Below are 19,938 nucleotides of genomic sequence, written 5' to 3'. Positions count from 1 at the left end.
ACAAGATTAAGGTGCATTCCAGGCTGATTTAGGCTCTAGGCTTGGGTCTCGTGAAAAAACACATCGCTTTCAAAAATAGCACAGGCGCTCTAGATTCGTGTAATCTGCTACTAACTCACGTGCAGCCGACTGGGTGTGGACCAATGAATGAATGAAACACTGGACATGCGGGTACATTTCACAATGCAAATGTCTGTTAGTTTAGGCGCAAAGACAATGGAGATCTTCACAGTGAACACGGAACATTGGGCCAAAGTTGGACGAACGGAGATGCAACGGTTCCGACCACACGCCAGACTTGGGCCAACGTTGCACGATGTTTCCTGGGCTACAGCCCAAGAGGGATTTCAAATATTCCTCAGACACACTCCTAGATCAATGTCCCTTCACCTTAGGTACTACTTAACCTTCCCCCCTCGCGCCGTGGTCTGCACGCATGCACGCAGCTGTCTGTTCGCACAGTGTGAGGCTACACCCCCGCCTGGAGCAAGTAGTGTCCATCTGTGCACATGTGGGTACAAAGTATGTAGGCGTGCACATCTTGTGCATGAAATCCCAGCACATTTTCAGACAAACAAGTTTGAGACAAACAAGTTTGGGACAAGTTTTGGACAAACTTGTGTGCTCGTGTATGCTGCATGTTTCCGTGTTTTCAGAAACGAAAACTAAAGTCTGCATGTGATTCGTGCTCAAATGAGCATTGAGGCACCGCTCATCTTTGGTTTACAGTCCTGAGCCAGTGGTGTACAATTCACGTTCCTATGGAGGGGATGAGTTTACTCGTAAAAAAAATTGGTACTCATTTTATCATCCCCAGAAGGATGATTGGCTGAGTCAACCCCCCCCCCCCCCAAACTAAGACTTGAACTGCTCACCACTGTATTGTGTGCCACTTGCTCTAATAAACTCAACAACAACAAATAGCGCAGGCCGCGAAACTTTAAGTTTCAAACGACACGCGCAATCGTGTTAGAAGCACGCTGTGTGCACAAACGGCTGTCACATTTTTGCACGCCGCTCACTCCACCGCTGAGCCACCGGATACAAAGAACAAGAGGAACCGTTTCCTCGAGTAGACCTGGGTTCTACAAAGAGACGCATTTTGACGGAACATTCTGCCTTTTGAGAGAGACTGTGTCTTCCAGCGTGTGACCACGCAAAGTGTCCCTTTAAAAGGATTCCTGGTAATGTTTTTTTTACTATTTTGAAAGAAACATATTGCTGGAAGCACTTTTCCCCGTGTATTAATCCATGGGCACATACCAGATGACAAAGAAAACACAAAACACATTTCTCAATAACACTGCTTTGAAATGAAAAAACATACAACAGGGAACGTTTGGGGCAATGGTCCTTGTTCATAGCACAGACCAGGTATATCACAGATTAGTCCCACGCCGAAGGTGGCATAGCTTTAGTGAGTCCAATTTCTCTATGTGGCCAATAACAGTGAATTACATGATAACGAATTAAAATGAGTGGGTTATCAAATAATTCATTCGTATTGTCCATATCAATAAATACGTACTAAAAAGTGTTGCTACCTTAGTTGGTACCACTTTCTGCTCTGGCTCGTGACCTATATGCTGGGCTTTAGGGAAATTGCTATACCATTCATTGTGCCCAGCAGGAAAAGCTCCGGGTGCGAGGAGAATAGTAGTTTCAATTACCTCTCTAATGGGTTGAGAGATTTCCTCCAAGGGGCTCGGTGTTGTTGGGGAGAGGCTAAATCACTAAGCAAACAGTGAGCTGCCTCGTTTAGAATCTCGCCGATTTCACTTATCAATTTGTTTGATGGTTTGCAATGTCTGTCTCTATTAAAGGGCGATTCGTTTTCGGGTGTAAAGTGCATGACGATGAGGAGGAGGAAAAGTAACAGCAAGACGCTCGCTTGTGGCTTCGCAGGTTCAAATCGCAGGAAAAAGGCCGGCACACACAATCGTAATGCACGACTCCCTTCGAGAACAAACTCAAATTTATAGTTCTCAGTATATAACTTTCCACTGCAAGTGCATATTAATTTTAAAATGTGGCTCAAAACATTGTGCTTGCAAAATAAAGTCCGTATATACAACCCTGCCGAATTAGGTTTAATGGGCAAGAGCGGAAAGCTTTTGCATCCTAGCACATTTATGGGGAATAATAAACGTAATAATAATTATTTAAATTGGAGCAGTGCAGTGTTTACCGCACTGCGCAGGGAACCATTTACTCGAGATCAATCCCCGGTCATGGATAGCAGCAGTGGCGACTGATGATTGAACCAGTTCTGCCCCCCGCCCCCAAGCCCAGGTCACCAACTCATGCTGACCAGTGTGGTCAACTATGGTCACCAATGTCAACTAGGGTCACCAATGTCAACTATGGTCACCAATGTCAACTAGGGTCACCAATATCAACTAGGGTCACCAACGTCCACTAGGGTCACCAATGTCAACTAGGGTCACCAATGTCAACTATGGTCACCAATGTTAACTAGGGTCACAAATGTCAACTAGGGTCACCAATGTCAACTAGGGTCACCAACGTCAACTAGGGTCACAAATGTCAACTAGGGTCACAAATGTCAACTAAGGGTCACCAATGTCAAATATGGTCACAAATGTCAATTAGGGTCACCAATATCAACTATGGTCACCAATGTTAACTAGGGTCACAAATATCAACTATGGTCACAAATGTTAACTAGGGTCACAAATGTCAACTAGGGTCACCAATGTCAATAATGGTCACAAATGTCAACGATCAATACGTCTCGGGAGTGCGGCAACCGGTCACGTGGGGCCTCAACATTTGATTTGTGTCTCGCAGGTCGCACCTGGGCTATTATAATTATTATACATCGCGGCTCCTCTTGCCTCATCACTTCGTTACGCTCACGGTTACGAACATTCAACAGATCCCATGGCGGTGGTCAAGGGGGCTCCCAACTCGCAGCTTTGGCCACCGGGGGTGTTAAGGCACCCCCTGTCCCCACGCTCGTTACGCTACTGGCGCAGGGAACCTACAAACAACAACGATGATGATTATTATTATCATCACGCTGGAACGCACGAGCAGCTCACGTGCCTGAGGAGCGCCTGCACGCACGTGCCTGAGGACGGCCTTCTTACAGAACCTTCCGCTGGTGGGGGGGGGGACTTCGGGAGGGTGAGCGGGAGGTGAGCCCCATCACACCGCGTGCTCCCTGGGCCTCGACGCACGTGGGGCACGACCCCGACACGAACGCCTCCATTACCCTCGGCACGGTGCTGAGAAGCAGCCCTGTGGCCAGCCAGCCCCGCTCGGTGTGCCCCCACACTAAATGGTGCCAACCCCCCCACCCCACACCATTGCCACTCTACTGCTTCCTCCCCGATTGCCTCCTCACTGCTGCTGTTGCTGACCAGATTCTTACAACTTCTTTTCGAAGATTTCTCCCGGATCTCAGGGCCACCTGAATTCGATTCTCAGCCCGACCTGACCCCTCAACCACTGTGGTGCACTCCGAGAGTCTCCCGGGCCCAGAGGCGTCGGTGGAATCAGCCGAGGTGAAGAGTCGGGGTCTCATGCGGTCTCAGGCGCATCGGTATAGATTTTGACACCACCGCTGTCGATGAGGTGGCCAATAGGAAGACGTGTCGGCCGCGAACGGCAAGAACTTTTCTTTTTATTTGACCAAGTATGGTCCATTGAGCTGTGTAGCTCGTTTTCAGAAGCGACCTGGCCACACATGAAGGCTCAGCGAAGTGGCTGATCATGTGGAAATGTATAGCAGCCAAGTACTCTAAATGCATTTGTTGAGTTTCAATGCGGAGGGAAAAACCGGAAAACCCGGACAAAGATCCACGTGACTACGGGGAGAACACGCAACTGAAAATCTACAGCAGCAGCAGCAGGCGTAAGGGTCGGGAGCGACCCCACGACCTCCTGCACACCTGGCGAGGGAGTCAACATCTCCTAGCCACCGTGATGCTGATGATGAGAGAGAGACACGCAAACTCCAAATCTACAGCAGCAGCAGCAGCAGGCGTCAGGGTCGGGAGCGACCCCACGACCTCCTGCACACCAGGTGAGCAAGTCAAAAAATCGCCACCGTTGCGCCATAGTTACCAGTGCGATTTTCCGAACCCCTCTGTGCGCCATGATTAATGATCGATTTTGTGTCGTACACCCTCAGGAGCGAACCAAGATGAACAAGAGGTTAGAGGATCACCAAAGGAACATCAACTACACACACAGGTGTCAGAAACTGCAGAACATGGCCAGCAAGGAAATATGATTGTTTTGAGAATTTTTATGTTACATGTAAAACGAATTATTCCTTGGCAAAAAGTTGATTCGAGAATTTATTGAAATTTAATGAAAGGTAAAAAAATGTTAACCTTGCTGAGGTAAACCTAGCTGACAACTAGCTGACAGCTCGGTTAACCTCAATAGTATTTAAATCCATAAAACATTCCAGCTTTATTATAACATTCTTGTATTAACCATGTCTAACATGTATCACCACGTCAGTACACCTACCTTCATATCAGTATATCTATCAATTGTAATCTCCCGGAATTTTTTTTTTATAATTTACGCAAACACATGAACCTATAGGCATCGCTTCCTGCTCCCCATGCTCACCTGTGCGGGCATGTCGGTGGCCTCACGCCACCTATTTCATGTCCAGGACTTGAGAAGATTTCCACAATTCTGACAATTGCCTGATGATGCTACTTGTGAAAAGTTGTGCATTGCTCGCCAATAAACCCATGTGCTGAAGCAATACAACATCGGCGCGTTTGTGCACGTGTCCAACTTTATTAATTTCGCCGTGTCGGCTGGAGGAGGGTATACGACACACATTGTCATTTTACTATTGCTATGTGACTAGAATTCAATAGTGAGTCAATATTGGTCGCGAAAGCCAGTCTCCAACGACTCCAATACCATTCTCCGCCACTTGGCGGTAGGAATTCGCTACATCCGCAATAGCAAGAATACATAGCGTCGAGTGCAATGTTTTTCTTCTCATTAACAATACCAACATAATTGCATCACAAATTGGCTACGTTCGAAAGGCTGTAGGTCAAACCACACCTCGTCATAGCTAACTGCTCTAACGCGCCGCCTCATTAAATGTGCTTCATCGCAACGCCACGCTGCTGCCTGTGAATTCTCTTCTTTCCCTCCCAGCAACACAAGACAGAAACTTTTTTTTGTTCAAGCACATTACCAGCAGGCAGTCGGGCGGGAAGCCAACATTGAGCTCACTGTGAGTTCGCATTCATTTAAATGTGAAAAAAACTGCGAGCGCAAAGCAGTTTGACAGTGGCCTAGTTGTGATAATCCCTCCTCCTTGCAGATGAGGATTTTACTCTAGTCGCGGAAACTTTGGCTATTTCCGCCAAATATGAATTATCCTCACTGATTGCTTTGCCACAGTTGGTTACGTACCAATGTGCTGATAAGTGCCGACCAGTTTCTTGACAATGTTAACATATTCGCATCTTAAGTCAGTTCGATATCTTCCAGGAACAAACAGTGCAGCATACAAAACGCGTCTTGCGCACACGAGGATGCGTGAGCAATTTCCCAACGTTTGGCATGCACTCGTTTAATCGCTACATCCATTTTTGGATTATAATTAAAAAGCGCGCATTCATGGGCTCCGTGTTAACGCGTCTCGCCGAGTTGGAGTGGCGCGATGCGCTGAGAGCTGACGACGAGTGTGCCGTGGGGCGGTGGTGTTCATTCTGTCTGCAGCGACGCCTGCCCTCTCGGCCGTGGCTCGTGTACAATTTGTTTTGAAGCGTTTGAGAGGAGCTGATGGGCAGCCAAAAACGGGGGTGGGATAGGAGAGGCAAGGGCAGGTAGCTGAATGAGAATGAAAGGTGACATGAAGTGTTTACAGCAGCACGTGTTCTGCAGACTGCTCAACACTGAAGACCGCGCAGGTACGAAGTGGCATCTACACAGATGAAATGCCATTCATATGTACACATGAGTGAGGATGTGGAGAAATATTTGTGCAAATGGTGTACGGTACGTTCCGCACCTCTGATTCGCACGGTTGGCTCCATAAGGTGCGACAAAAGTGAAACATACATCGTGACAAAATATTTGATTTCGGTTAGTGGTGGTGAATTGGTCATGATGGTGATCATCAGAAGCAGCAGCATCAGCCACTTCTTGGATAAAACTGTCCGCACGTCATGGGCATCTCTCACGGTCCACACAACGCAACAATCCACCCCGCTCCTCTGGCCCAAGCGATCTCATCGCTCCGTGGGGCACGTTCCCTCGTCCGTTCTCGCCACACGTCCGAGTTGGGTCCACCTCGGGCAGTTATTGAAGACCGACTGAGAACATAATCATGAAATATACATTTAGACGAGAGCTGGTTGGAGTACTTAAAAAAAGAACGTTTCATAATGTATAACTCAGTAATGAAGTAAATAATGTCTATTTCATTTAACTCTTTACTTTAGCAAGGTCATTCTAAGAGTCTTGAGATTGAGGCTTTCTAGAATCGTCGATACTACGTATTAACATTTTAATTAATGTTTAAACATGATCTAAAAATACAATTGTTTTCGTGTACATCAATCTCGTTGTTTTCTTTGAAGTTTTGTAACGTGACCTTCAATACCTTATATATATAGAAAAAACAAGGACACCAACAAGCAAAGTTGATCATTATAAATTACTGGACAAAGCAAAGTCCACGTGGGGTGGGGATTGTGGTAGTGCACTCTGAACCTGGCAACCTGAGTTTGATTCCTGGCCACGAGCAACGTCATTGCTGAACTCCTCTCCTTCCCCAACCCGCACTGACCAACGAGGTGAAGTATGGCCAAACAAGCCCTAGGACTACGAACGTGTCATGGGAAGGCCTTTACCCAGCAGTGGAATAATTAAAGCCTGATAATAGTTACAATGTATATATATATATTATGCTTTGATATATTATGTAACACAATATTGAAAATTAACATTCTGCAGTTGTGCTCAATAAAAAAAAAAAACTTTGAGTTGTAATTTGGCTTTTCGCCCTTACAATAAAGTTATTGTATTGTCCAGTCAACAAAAAACCCAATTAACTGAATGCACCAAAACAGAGCTGCATGATAGAGTGTCACAGCGTGGCCAGTGGTAACACTTGTGCTGGACAACGAGGAGCGCCTGGTGATTAATATGGACGAGGTCGCCCTCCCGTGTGGAGTCTGTCTGCGTGTGCTCCCCCTGTTCTGCAGGGCTTCCCTCTGCGTTCTCCGCTCTCCTCCCACAACAAGCAAACAAAAACAATGTTGTTGGTATCGACCAAATATCTCAAGAAAATTACACTATATGCAAATGACTACATTTAAATGGCACATAGCAACATTTGCCACGACTGTGAAAACCTGGCAGAAACTCTCCAGTCGCAGCCTTGTGACTCAGTGAGGCTTTCCTGAGGAAACGACTGCAGATAAACTAACACGTACTTTTTGACTTCTCTGAGTTTGCATAACATATCCACACTTCTGTTAATAGATTATCCAATGGTTTTCCGGCCTGCACTATTTTTCTGTTATGATGGGGATTTCTCGTAATTTAAAGATTATATTACCAGTAACTTGTTATATCTAGACATGCATTATATATGTGCATGGTCTATAGGCCGCAACCCATTTAGTGATGGTGCCAACACAACCAATGCTGACAAAAAAAACAGGTACATACAGTATCTTCTAAAAACAAACACTATCAAGAGGCCCAGATGGATCCTTCAAAAGTCTGGCCCTGCAATCGCTCGCTCATGCCACTGGAGGCAGTCCCTCTTGAGGGTAATTGGTCTACTCTTCCACGCAGATTGTTTGACCGACAACCACCGTTCGTTGTGTTTGCTTCACGCCAATGGACTCAACCCGTGCAAGCAATAACTGCAGGAGTCCTTTGTAGTCCCAGATAAGCTTCCAGTGCCGAGGTGGGTCACGGTAACACAGGTCGAAGGTGGCCGTGAAGGTCCACCATTGTTGTTTCCGTTTGAGGTCTCCAAACACTCCTCTCAGATCACTTCTTTCAAATCAGGATTCAGATCACTGGCCACAAACCTGCCATCGTGCAATGCAATGGGAATCTGGTGAACGCGCAGTGTTTCTGTGGGAATAAGCGTAAGTGGAGCACAGTAATACAATCTTACACCGTATTTCCGGAAAACGCATTTGCTAGCATTTGGTGCATTTACCTCATGACCATAATAACGATTTACCTGACCATTTACCTCATTACCATGGACATTATATTGGTGACATGTTTTCACCTCACTGGATGGAGCGGAGTGTGGTTTTATTTAGAGAAATTTGATTATACGTTCCAATTTTCCCAGTGTTCATTCATTTTGAATATCGGTTAGCACAATGGACTTGCAATCCAAAGGTCACTGGCGAAGTCTCCCCGCGTAGCGGTTGAGACAATGAAGAAAGAATATCACCCCCACCGCCTCCCTCTGTCCACCCAGCACTGTCAATGGGTAAATCACAGTTAGTCGAAGTGCAGGTGGCTTCTGATGAGGGTCATCCCCACCTCTTACAAGATGTCTGGCCAATGTATGTTGAACGTCTTTCGCACTATACGTAGCCAACCATGTTAATCGGAGGTGCGAAGTGGAAGAGTAGGCCAAATATGCTGTGGAGAGGCTCTCTGGAGCTCCCTCTAGTTGGAGACCCTTTGACAAACGGTGGCATGAGCAGACAATTGCAGGATTTCACTTTTATACTAAACCAGAATATGTCGAAGAGTCAACCTATCCAGAGAGGGGTGGGATCCAGACAGCACACAAACACATGCCACGCAGCAATGTGCTCACTCACTAGAGAAACAGATAACGTAGCAGGTCTCACAGTATTGTTCTTGTCCAGATAAACTTAAAATATGTTTTTGTATGTCTCTCACTTCAATAGATTTGGACAGGCAGTGATGGGATGTCCCCCCCCCTTCCCACCCAATCTCGATAACCCCAACTGAAATGTCTGTAAATGAACCATCTCTGGAGTCAATCAGATCATTTCATCCAAGACCGCTCTGCGGGTTACACAGTGTAACAAGCCACCACTTTATAGATATTTAGTAAAAATGTTTAAATAAACTAAAATACTGATTTCTAACATTCTAAACATATTCCGACAATTTCACCTTGTGGAATGCCCGCTTTATACGACCCCAATTCCCCTTCAAAAATCGGCATCGCTCTTTCCTCAGATTATAATCAGCAGCATATTTTGTTACGTCAAGGATTACAATATTAAGTGTCTTCTGTGAGACTGAAAGCGAGAAAATTCATTTCTGGATTTATGTCACCAGGTAGATATGTGCATTTTGCACAGGAGTGGGTGTCGGTACGTTCGGTTTTCATCCTGCCGGTTGTTACCTTTTACATATCAAGAGCAGATTTATTTGTTAACATTGTGGCTGTTAATGAAAATCATCACTTCCACGACCAAAAACTCCTTGGAAAATGTCAACGATGATTCGCACATTTTAATTAAAATACAAATGGCTCGGCCACACGATTGATCTACAATACAGCTTTCTCCTGAGGGCACTGCCTTCATATTGAAGCAAGATTGTCGGTCAGGAAAAAGACAGATTTCTCTTCCTACTTTATGAAAAATCACTGACTCTTGAGAAACAGAAAAAAAACACTTACAAATTACGCCTGCGGTTCTGTGAAGTCCACAGATTAAAACATTTTACCAGCAACAAAAACAATATCAAACCAAAGTGAATAAAGTTGTATGTGTCCACACAAGTGTATGTGTGTGTGAGCAATAAGTACACATGTATTTGGGAAAAAATAGATGCTCAACAACATAAGCAAAGCCTCCTTCCCATTATTGTCACGTTAAAACAATAAAGCAATAATACAGATCCCATTGGCTGCACGGCTTTCAGGGATAGCATCTTATCAGCAGCAGCAGTGGTTCAATACAAAGCAAATTCATGACCAGGGTTGACAGTAATTGTCTCATCAACAGTCAGCGCTTGCTGGAACATATTCCGCTGAACTTACTGATGTTTACAGACAAGAAGGACCATCTCTACATGCAATGGGGTCCCTAGTTAGGAGCAAAACTATACAATACACAACGCACCGCGCAAAATAGTCGCCCGGTGTCGTCACGTTAATATACGTGGCTCGGGCTGATTCCGTCTGCTTCTGGCACACAAAAGGTCACAACAAAGCCCGCTCCATCGCGAGCCCAAAGTACACGAGACAGCCGCGTGCGCTCTAAACTCATTTCCTGCCAGAATGTCACCCTGACACCTGAGGCAATAAATCATAGCTCCTGGGGGGGGGGGGGGGGGAATAAAAGGCCACATCTCTCGAGGTACGTTGTGGGTCTCGGGGACTTTATATCAAGTGCGTTTTATCGAGGCATCTCAGCTTCCGAGGCGAGCAGATAACGCCGCTCTCATAAGAGCGTCGTGAACGCTCGCAACATCCTGCCAAAAAGGCCAAAAGTGTTGTCCTTACAAAGGGTACCCAGTTCGAGATCACAATCTTTAAAATGGGTTTAAACTGAGACGTTGAAAAAAAAACCGCATGTAAGAGAATAAAACGGATCGAGATTTAAAGGAATACATAGCGAGACGTATAACACACGTAAGACAATTTCGAAAGAGCACTGTATTTATATGCGCATCAGGCTGAATGTATTGCGCTATGCTATATGTGCCTGCCCGCAAATTGTGCATGAAAGACGTATTGCGAAAATGATTTAATATAGATAAGAGCACAGTTTTTACTTGCACCTCCGACACGCCCTGTTCCGATGTTGCCTGTTCTTCTGCATGGGCCACTCTGATGTTGTTGTTGTTGTCTTTGTTCTGCGCTGATGTCACCACGGATCTCCCTTGCAAGCTAGCTGGGTAACATTCTACACTCGACTTTCCGTGTGACAAATAAACATTAACCACATATTTCACTGGCTTTGGCAGTGGATCCTCCGATTAGCACGGTAGGCCGTGTACGGTGCGAAATAAGATCAACATACATAGAATACATCCTGTAATTCGGGCAGAAGTGAATGGCTTACAGTTGGAGGTCTTTAACCACTTCCATCTCATGTAAATCCACAAAGCAAGCATTATTAATTAAGCAGGCTGGATAACTGATCCACACTTATACTTCATAACAATTGCTTCATTATAGAAGTACAGATTATGCTTTAGCCATTTCAAGTAGAATATCGTAATTTATTGCATTTGTGTTTCTCTCGCTCAGCTGTTTACTTGCTCAATCAGCGCACAGTACAATGACATTAAAAATATGTATTTCATGGTACGTCTAGTTCAATCACTCTACTTATCACTCATTTAACCAAACGAGAGCTCAGTAATCACCACAATTGAAGCTGGAACAATTATAACTCAGCGAGCGACATTACAAATGCAATTTCACAAGTGCGGTATTTGCCTTTTTTACGACGATATTACAATGCGTTGCTGCGTAGGAAAAGTTTTCCATAATAGAGTTGTTTGGGTAAGATCGCGGAAATATGAATGTGTCGTTGAACCCACCAATACCTGACACAGCCAATCAGCAACGTTTGTCAAGTGGACAAAACGTCTCAATTAGTTACTCGTTCAGCACACCGGTGTGTTGGAGAGTAAACCTACAACATTTGCAATTCGAGTATGACGATTTGCCAGTAATTACAACCAGCATCATCAGACGACAGCCAGAGTTGTAGGGAAATCCTCCTGTTTTGGTCGATTTAAGACCTATTTAAGACGGAAAAGAGGAAGATTTCTCCACAACTCTGGCTGGATAATATTGGTCGTGAAAGCCTACGTGTTAAACAGGAAAAGGTTTGTTAAGAAGATGTCCCACACGCAACTGTGGCATTCGAATTCTAATCAGCTTGCTAAACAGCTATCAGCTCATTGCAATGCATTCGCAAGCTAATCGCAGCGGCAAATCATGCCGGCGCAAGATATATTGACTTCCAAGGCAACCACACAGGGTTCAAGATGTAATTAATGTATATTACACGACAAAAAATTTCATTACGGCTGCAGCTCTGCACACAGCGAGGTTGAGACCCACAACAAATTTCATTCTAAATACATTTGTAGACCTTCCACCTTGTTTCCTCAAACTGGTTGAAATTTCAACACTCCTCAATACATTCGTGTTACACGTTCATAGCTGAACAAGAGCTCTCTAACCAGCTAACATTGCCCACATCCACCCCGAACTCTTTCACAACTTCATTCATGATTTTCCTGATTCACCGATGCATCTTAATCAAGGCAGGTTTCGTGTGATATGTACACTTGGCATGAGACAAAGACAAAGATCCACCGCATTGCCTCTAATAGACTGCTGGGGCAAGTGTTAGTGAGCACCTTTGAAGGAATGAGAGAGCACCTCCCACCACCACAACTCATCTTTATATTCCTGTTTGGCCAACGAAGGGAGTCCTCGCTTCACGTGCTATTTATATAGAGAAGCCTAGTGACCCGCAGAGGTCAGGTGCACATGCCTTCTCGTCTAAACGTCTACTCGTCTTTCATCCTGCCTGGGCCCTACAACAACGTTCAGTAGAACGTTCGAGTCAGCTATCTCGCTGTCGAGACGCAGCAATATCCTGTCCCCCACATCGTGTGCAAGCAAACAGAATCTCGCATACTGTTTCAAAAGTGAGTCAGAGTGTACTGACATCATGATCAAATTTCCAAGTGCCGTTGGACATGAGGACCTGATTGCAAAAGGGCTGCATCTTACTTATTGTTCCCACCCTATGCCAGCACGGGCCACAAACAACACCACCGTTTGTTTGTTTGTAGGTCGCGATTCTGTAGAACTCGTGGAGAAACTGCAGAGTCATCGTCACAAAAGTGTCCCTGATGCACATGCCCTCGACCGTGAACTTGTTTGCTTCGTAATCAATGCCTCTCCTAATTTTCGGCTGCAGCGGTCTTCGTGAAAGGTCATTGCTGTTGACAATTATCCTCGGGGCTATCCCATTTGTGTGGCTCAGGATAAGAAAACAAGTTTACATCCACAGCGTCTGCTTAATGCCACTGCAAAACAAACCGCAATTAGAGCACGCACAACCCTGGCCGTGCCGCATCAAGTTTCACGTGTACGCCACTTCGGTGAACACTGCTACCCCCGACTTCGCATGAAACACAACATCACCAGAGCCACTCGAGAGAGCTGTTCATTGCCCGAACAGCAGGACGCACTTCCAATGTAACGCGTCATTCTGAAAAGGTACGCGTTGTCTTTATTTACGCCTGCAACAGATGTACAAAGAAGATGCAGATATGCAGCATGTGCAGTGCATGTATGTATCCACAAACTCTCTCCCTTTTCTCCTTGGCGTTGTCGTTCTCTCTCCCCCACACACACGCGAGTGGATGAATGGCATTAATGTCTCCTTGAAGGGAGAAACTAAAAAGGGTTGACCTAGGAATGCGCCTACATTATTTATTCCCCGTATAAGGCCACAAGCAACTGCCAAAGGCTCCCCGCACCTTCTCGTCGAGGCTATCCATCGCGCTACGGAATAGCAGCGAGTCTGAAACACACACAACACAAACCTGTCTGTGACGCATTTCACCTCGGACTCGACTACAATCCCGCAGGTTCCAGGGGCAATAGAAGCGACGTAATGGGCGATGTTTAACAGAACAGAAACAATCATAAATACAGCGCCTTCATGGTCCGTGCCTTTCTCGGATCGTGGCTTAATCGCAAACAGCACGACGACGAGACGCCGATGAATCCACCGCACGCGTTTCACCTTTGTGCTGCTGCAGGACCCTGTGATGAACCTTAACGTTGTGCCGCCTGTTGTGCCGCCTGTTGTGCCACTTCATGTCTCACGTTTCGTGCAAACACCCCAGAACCTTCGTCGGGAACTCGATTTCAATTCAGGGGGAGCTTCTTCATGCACTGAATTGAAAAATCTCCCAGCACGTAGAGCAAACACATCGGATATCGTGCCGAATGATGCCCGCGGTACAACTTGAAAACGCGTCGGCGGGAGCTAAACGAATTGATCGCTCAACAACAAGCATCGCAGTCCCATAATTGCAGTCCAATTAGGGATGACAATGCGAAGAGCTGCTGAAAGTGTTGAAGGGTGGCAGGGGGAGAGGGGGGGAGGGGGAAATGTCACAGTCGATTTTTCTACGTAACGCCATCGAGCCGTGGCAGGGCGCTGCCAAAACGGAATTAAAACTCACAATCCCAGGTCGACATTTGGTCAATCTGTGATGCAGCCTCAGGGGGAATTTGTATCGAAGGCAAAGCAACCACCACGGGGCGAGCGGCAGCCTCGGGCGCCAAGTCCATTGCGCCTCTGCCAGGGCTGGTCTCCTGGAGCTCGTTACCGTAATTGGTTTGGATCCGCGATCAGATTAGAAAGTTGCCGATGTTTCCTTTCTCTCTGACCTCAGCACTTCCGGCTATCCGGGAGACAAGCGCGCGTCTGTCAAGGCGTGTTGCCGCCATCGACATCATTACCGGAGGAAGCTGCACACTTGAGTAACCATCCTACCGCAAGAAGACATCCTACCGCAGTTGAATAAAATAAGAAATGAATAAAATCTACTCAAAATCCGAAGGGTGGCCGAAAGAGATTTGAGAATGTGATTTAGGAGGTCTCACTCGTCGTATGCTCGGCTTACTTTCAAATTGGATATTTATGCTGAACAAAAGTGGTCGTCAGCCTTGCGGTGTTCTTGCTCACTCCACTGCAGGTAGTAGTGCCTCGACTAACGACAGCACGAGAGAGCCCTTCTCAGAGGGGATGTTGGTCTCCTCTTCCACACTAGCTCGATATCTTGGAAGAAGTAGAAACTGAACGGAAAAAAATGTCAAGAATAAATGTGTAATGTAATAAAAGTACGTTTCAATCCTTAAATGTCAGATTACAAACACGTTGTCTTAGGCCGATATAATATTTATATATTTATATTTTTTCCAATTTTGTCCCGATTGTGCTGTCGGTGTCATGTCATGAGCCAAATACTCCATTCAGCACTGTCGGAGGGCAGTGCAATCCCCCATGTTAAAGAAGAACGAGATCCATGGAGCGGATTTCACATAACTATTTCTGAGATCCCTTACATTTGTTTCTTATCCAAACTAGGAGGTAGCATTTTCGCATCTTCCCCAGAACAGAGTAATTCGCCTCATGAAAGTTGAATAAATATTTGTAATTCTCAGAGGTTGGAATTTAGGCAAATCATGTGCTCAACCAATGTTTTGGGGTTATAGCTATTTCATGCATTTAAGGTTTTGGCTGCAATCATAAACTCCCAACACACCACAATCTGCTTTAACCACAGGCAACTCATTTAAAGCTGGATCCAGGCCGCGCCATCTTCAGACTACAATTACATTTGATAAATATATTGTCGGCATGATACAATATATATTAATTATATCATTCGGTAACCTTAATAAGGAGCAGCATATGTCCCCATGCATTTACATATATCATATCACTTCGATTATCAAAAGTAAAAGAAAAATCTACATGTTTGTCAACAACTTAATATCGAATAACTCGGTCTCGTTTGTTTTTCAGATTATTTTATTTTAGGCATGCGGTTCAGACGACTTCATGAAGAGGATGACATCCTGTCACACAGTGAATGCGGATCAAAACGCACTGCACGAGCTTCCACTGTGTCGTGCAAGCACAGCATGCACTGATGTTCATTCTCACGATGAGACTTCAATCCCAGAGCACTCGCTGCGAAGCAACGTCTCTCATCGAGCTCAGCGTGTCCGCGTGGCCATTAAAGGGAGATTGGACATGGCAGATTTATCTCACAATTAATTTTAAATGAATCCAAATTAAATTTCACTTATCGCCGCTGAAAAACACGGCCAGACGATGACCAGCTCTGGCTTGCGTCAAGGGGTCCAATTTTCATCTTTTCTTAAAATCGGTGATTAATGGAATGGAATGGAAAGAGTCTGGTCAATAAAGGTAGAAATTTCCTCATGGAATGTTGGCCGGTAAATTTGGTGCTGTTATTAGTGCACGAACACTTTTTATACAAGTTACGACATATTTTGTATGAATACAGCATTCACATGAAACCGCATCTCAAGATGCTGTACAGAAACTCAAGAGCAGAGTTTGTTTTATACAAACAGAGAGGGGAATAAAAAAAACAGTACGTTATTGACCCTTGAATTGAGCGTGGTTTTTTTATTTACTTAATTTAACTTTAATTGAAATTGGCTTTAAAAAAGCACGGGGGAGACAATCGAGTCCGTACGGAGTCAAACTGGGTTTAACTTTTCCCTTTCACCTTCAAGGAACCCATCACAAAGGAATTCCAATCTAAGTCGTAATTAACAGAAGCGAAGTGCAAACTAAAGTTGATGTTTAGCACTGCTTACCGCACTGTGTGTCCTTGGAGAATACTGTTATAAAGCTCATGCTTGATCTTACTCGGGAATGCTGCTAATTTGCAGTGATTTCATTCTCATAAACCAATCACCTTCGTGGCTCTGCCTTTTGTTATGTAATTGAGAGCACACTGGAGAAAATTGTGTTTCAGTATCACCCTGGTGCAGGACACGTGTGCTATTAAGCTTCCAGTTCCATGCAAAAGGGTTGCTGCTGTGATGTAACGCTGAGCACAATGAACTTGCCAAACCAGAGGTCACCGTTTTTTGTCTCTCGTCATGACAACGGAAACAATGGCGCAGGGTTCTTCAATTGTCCCACCCCTCCACTGCTGTCCACTCAGCCAAAAGTACAGGACAGGTACTCCACAAGTAATCTATCGGCAGGTCACAAGTGGTGAACCCAAGTGTGGGAGCTCCTGCCTCTTTCAATACGTTTGGCTAGCGTGGAAGAGAAGACCAACACATCCTCTAGAGCGGTGTTTCTCAATCTTGTTTGGCTCGCGGCTCACTCAGCCGATGCAAATATTTCCGCGGACCACCTAGCCCCCAGCCCTCGTGACAAAACGCTTTCACTTTTCTCTAAATGCCACTAATAAAACATTATTCTCATTACTGAAATAATGTCTTTTTATTGCAGATATAACAGTTTCTTGTTTTCTGGGAGGGTGGATGCATTTAGATGTAAGAGTAGTTTAATCAAGGTAATTTACCTTAATTTTTTTTAATTAAATATCATAAGTTAAATATGAATTAACGTCCGAAACAAACGGTATAAACGTTGCCATTATCTCCGGATCACATCCTCGCGCACCACCTGGAGTAGTGTCGCAAACACTCACCGGTGGTGGTGCGGGGATCTCACTCTGAGAACCGTGGACCTCACTCTGAGATCCGTGGACTTCACTCTGAGAACCGTGGACCTCAATCTGAGAAACGGGGATCTCACTCTGAGAACTGGAGACCTCACTCTGAGATCCGTGGACCTCACTCTGAGATCCGTGGACCTCACTCTGAGAACTGTGGACCTCACTCTGAGAAACGGGGATCTCACTCTGAGAACTGGAGACCTCACTCTGAGATCCGTGGACCTCACCCTGAGAACCGTGGACCTCACGCTCAGATCCGTGGACCTCACTCTGAGAACCGTGGTCCTCATTCTGAGATCCGTGGACCTCACTCTGAGATCCGTGAACCTCACTCTGTGAACCGTGAACCTCAATCTGAGAAGTGGGGATCTCACTTTGAGAACCGGAGACCTCACTCTGAGAACCGTGGACCTCACTCTGAGAACCGTGGACCTCACTCTGAGATCCGTGGTCCTCACTCTGAGAACCGTGGACCTCACTCTGAGATCCATGGTCCTCATTCTGAGATCCGTGGACCTCACTCTGAGATCCGTGGACCTCACTCTGAGAACCGGAGACCTCACTCTGAGATCCGTGGTCCTCATTCTGAGATCCGTGGACCTCACTCTGAGATCGGTGGACCTCACTCTGAGAACTGTGGACCTCACTCTGAGATCCGTGGTCCTCATTCTGAGATCCGTGGACCTCACTCTGAGATCCGTGGACCTCACTCTGAGAACCGTGGACCTCACTCTGAGAACCGTGGTCTTCACTCTGAGAACCGGAAATCTCACTCTGAGAACCGTGGACCTCACTCTGAGAACCGTGGACCTCACTCTGAGATCCGTGGACCTCACCCTGAGATCCGTGGACCTCACTCTGAGAACCGTAGACATCACTCTGAGATCCGTGGACCTCACTCTGAGATCCGTGGTCCTCATTCTGAGATCCGTGGACCTCACTCTGAGATCTGTGAACCTCACTCTGAGAACCGGGGACCTCAATCTGAGAAGTGGGGATCTCACTTTGAGAACCGGAGACCTCACTCTGAGAACCGTGGACCTCACTCTGAGAACCGTGGACCTCACTCTGAGATCCGTGGATCTCACTCTGAGAACTGTGGACCTCAATCTGAGAAGTGGGGATCTCACTCTGAGAACTGGAGACCTCACTCTGAGATCCGTGGATCTCACTCTGAGAACCGGAGACCTCACTCTGAGAACCGTGGACCTCACTCTGAGAACCGTGAACCTCACTCTGAGATCCGTGGTCCTCACTCTGAGATACACCGCTCGAGAGAGGTTCTTTATCGAGTGCACTGTAGTGGAGGTGATTTGCTTCACAGGGGCGGGAGAAAGCATTTACAGGGCTGCACGTCTATTTTTACATTTGAACACTTTTACAAGATAATAAACTTTTTTTTTTCCAAAACCTATCCCTCATCGTTGTACTTTACACACTGTGTTACAGCTGTGCATTCTTTAAGTTACTACAGAACACTGAGCGAGCACACATTCGCTCTAAATGTAGTCATGTCCTCTTTAGCACCAACGTAAAGAGACAAAGTGGCAGTGAAATGTCTTTTTTTCCAGTTAAAGACAAAATAAATAGTGATGTCTTGGTTATGCACCAATATCTCACCATCAGGTAACTAATGGCGAATGCATAAACGCGCCGTGCTCTCTAATAGTTTCTGCACCTTACCTGTGTGGGAGCACATTCCTCCACCTCTCTTCCCCCAACTCAAAATTCACGATAGCGCGAAAAGAAACATGCAGAAGTAGCCGCACAATCTGAGGCTGCGAAATTACATTTTTACCTCGCAACAGAAATGAATCTCGACAGCAACTTGTCGATCACTGCCTCCGATTCCATTTCCCGGGCAAGAGTTCGGAAGCGCTGTGCACAGCATTGCGAAAACAACAACAAGACATTTAGATTACCGCACTTTTTAGCCGTTCTCTTATTAAAATCTTGAAATTAAATACGACTTAAATAAACACACTGAAAATTAAAGAACAGGCGAGGGTTTGCATGCGGCTTATTCCCCTCCCCCAGCATACAGCGTATTTGTTACACGAGTCATGTCCAGTGAACCTCACTCTGAGAACCTTGGACCTCAATCTGAGAAGTGGGGATCTCACTTTGAGAACCGGAGACCTCACTCTGAGAACCGTGGACCTCACTCTGAGAACCGTGGACCTCACTCTGAGATCCGTGGATCTCACTCTGAGATCCGTGGACCTCACTCTGAGAACCGTGGACCTCACTCTGAGAACCGTGGACCTCACTCTGAGAACCGTGGACCTCACTCTGAGAACCGTGGACCTCACTCTGAGATCCGTGGACCTCACTCTGAGATCCGTGGTCCTCACTCTGAGATCCGTGGACCTCACTCTGAGAACCGTGGACCTCACTCTGAGAACCGTGGATCTCACTCTGAGAACCGGAGATCTCGCTCTGAGAATCGTGGACCTCACTCTGAGATCCGGGGACCTCACTCTTAGATCCGTGGACCTTACTCTGAGAACCGTGGACCTCACTCTGAGATCCGTGGACCTCACTCTGAGATCCGTGGATCTCACTCTGAGAACCGTGGACCTCACTCTGAGAACCGTGGACCTCACTCTGAGAACCGGAGATCTCGCTCTGAGAATCGTGGACCTCACTCTGAGATCCGGGGACCTCACTCTT

The 19,938-nt window shown here is 46.0% G+C and overlaps 1 long non-coding RNA gene across 2 annotated transcripts in view; it reads right to left on the bottom strand.

Moving 5' to 3' along the window:
* Positions 1–4,465: 4,465 nt before the first annotated feature.
* Positions 4,466–19,938, bottom strand: part of LOC133340400 (uncharacterized) — a 38,466-nt gene continuing 22,993 nt past the window's right edge. For both annotated transcript variants that reach the window (XR_009754896.1, XR_009754897.1), the window contains 2 exons: positions 19,064–19,143; positions 4,466–6,329 (listed from right to left, as the gene is read on the bottom strand). This is a non-coding gene — a long non-coding RNA (uncharacterized LOC133340400). The remainder of the gene's footprint in view (positions 6,330–19,063; positions 19,144–19,938) is intronic.

The sequence above is a fragment of the Lethenteron reissneri genome, chromosome 9 (assembly GCF_015708825.2).
Source record: "Lethenteron reissneri isolate LAM-NWPU_2019-01 chromosome 9, ASM1570882v1, whole genome shotgun sequence".
In the NCBI taxonomy this organism is placed as follows: Eukaryota; Metazoa; Chordata; class Hyperoartia; order Petromyzontiformes; family Petromyzontidae; genus Lethenteron; species Lethenteron reissneri.
Note: the sequence above shows the minus strand (reverse complement) of the source record. Positions and strands in the feature narration are given on the sequence as shown.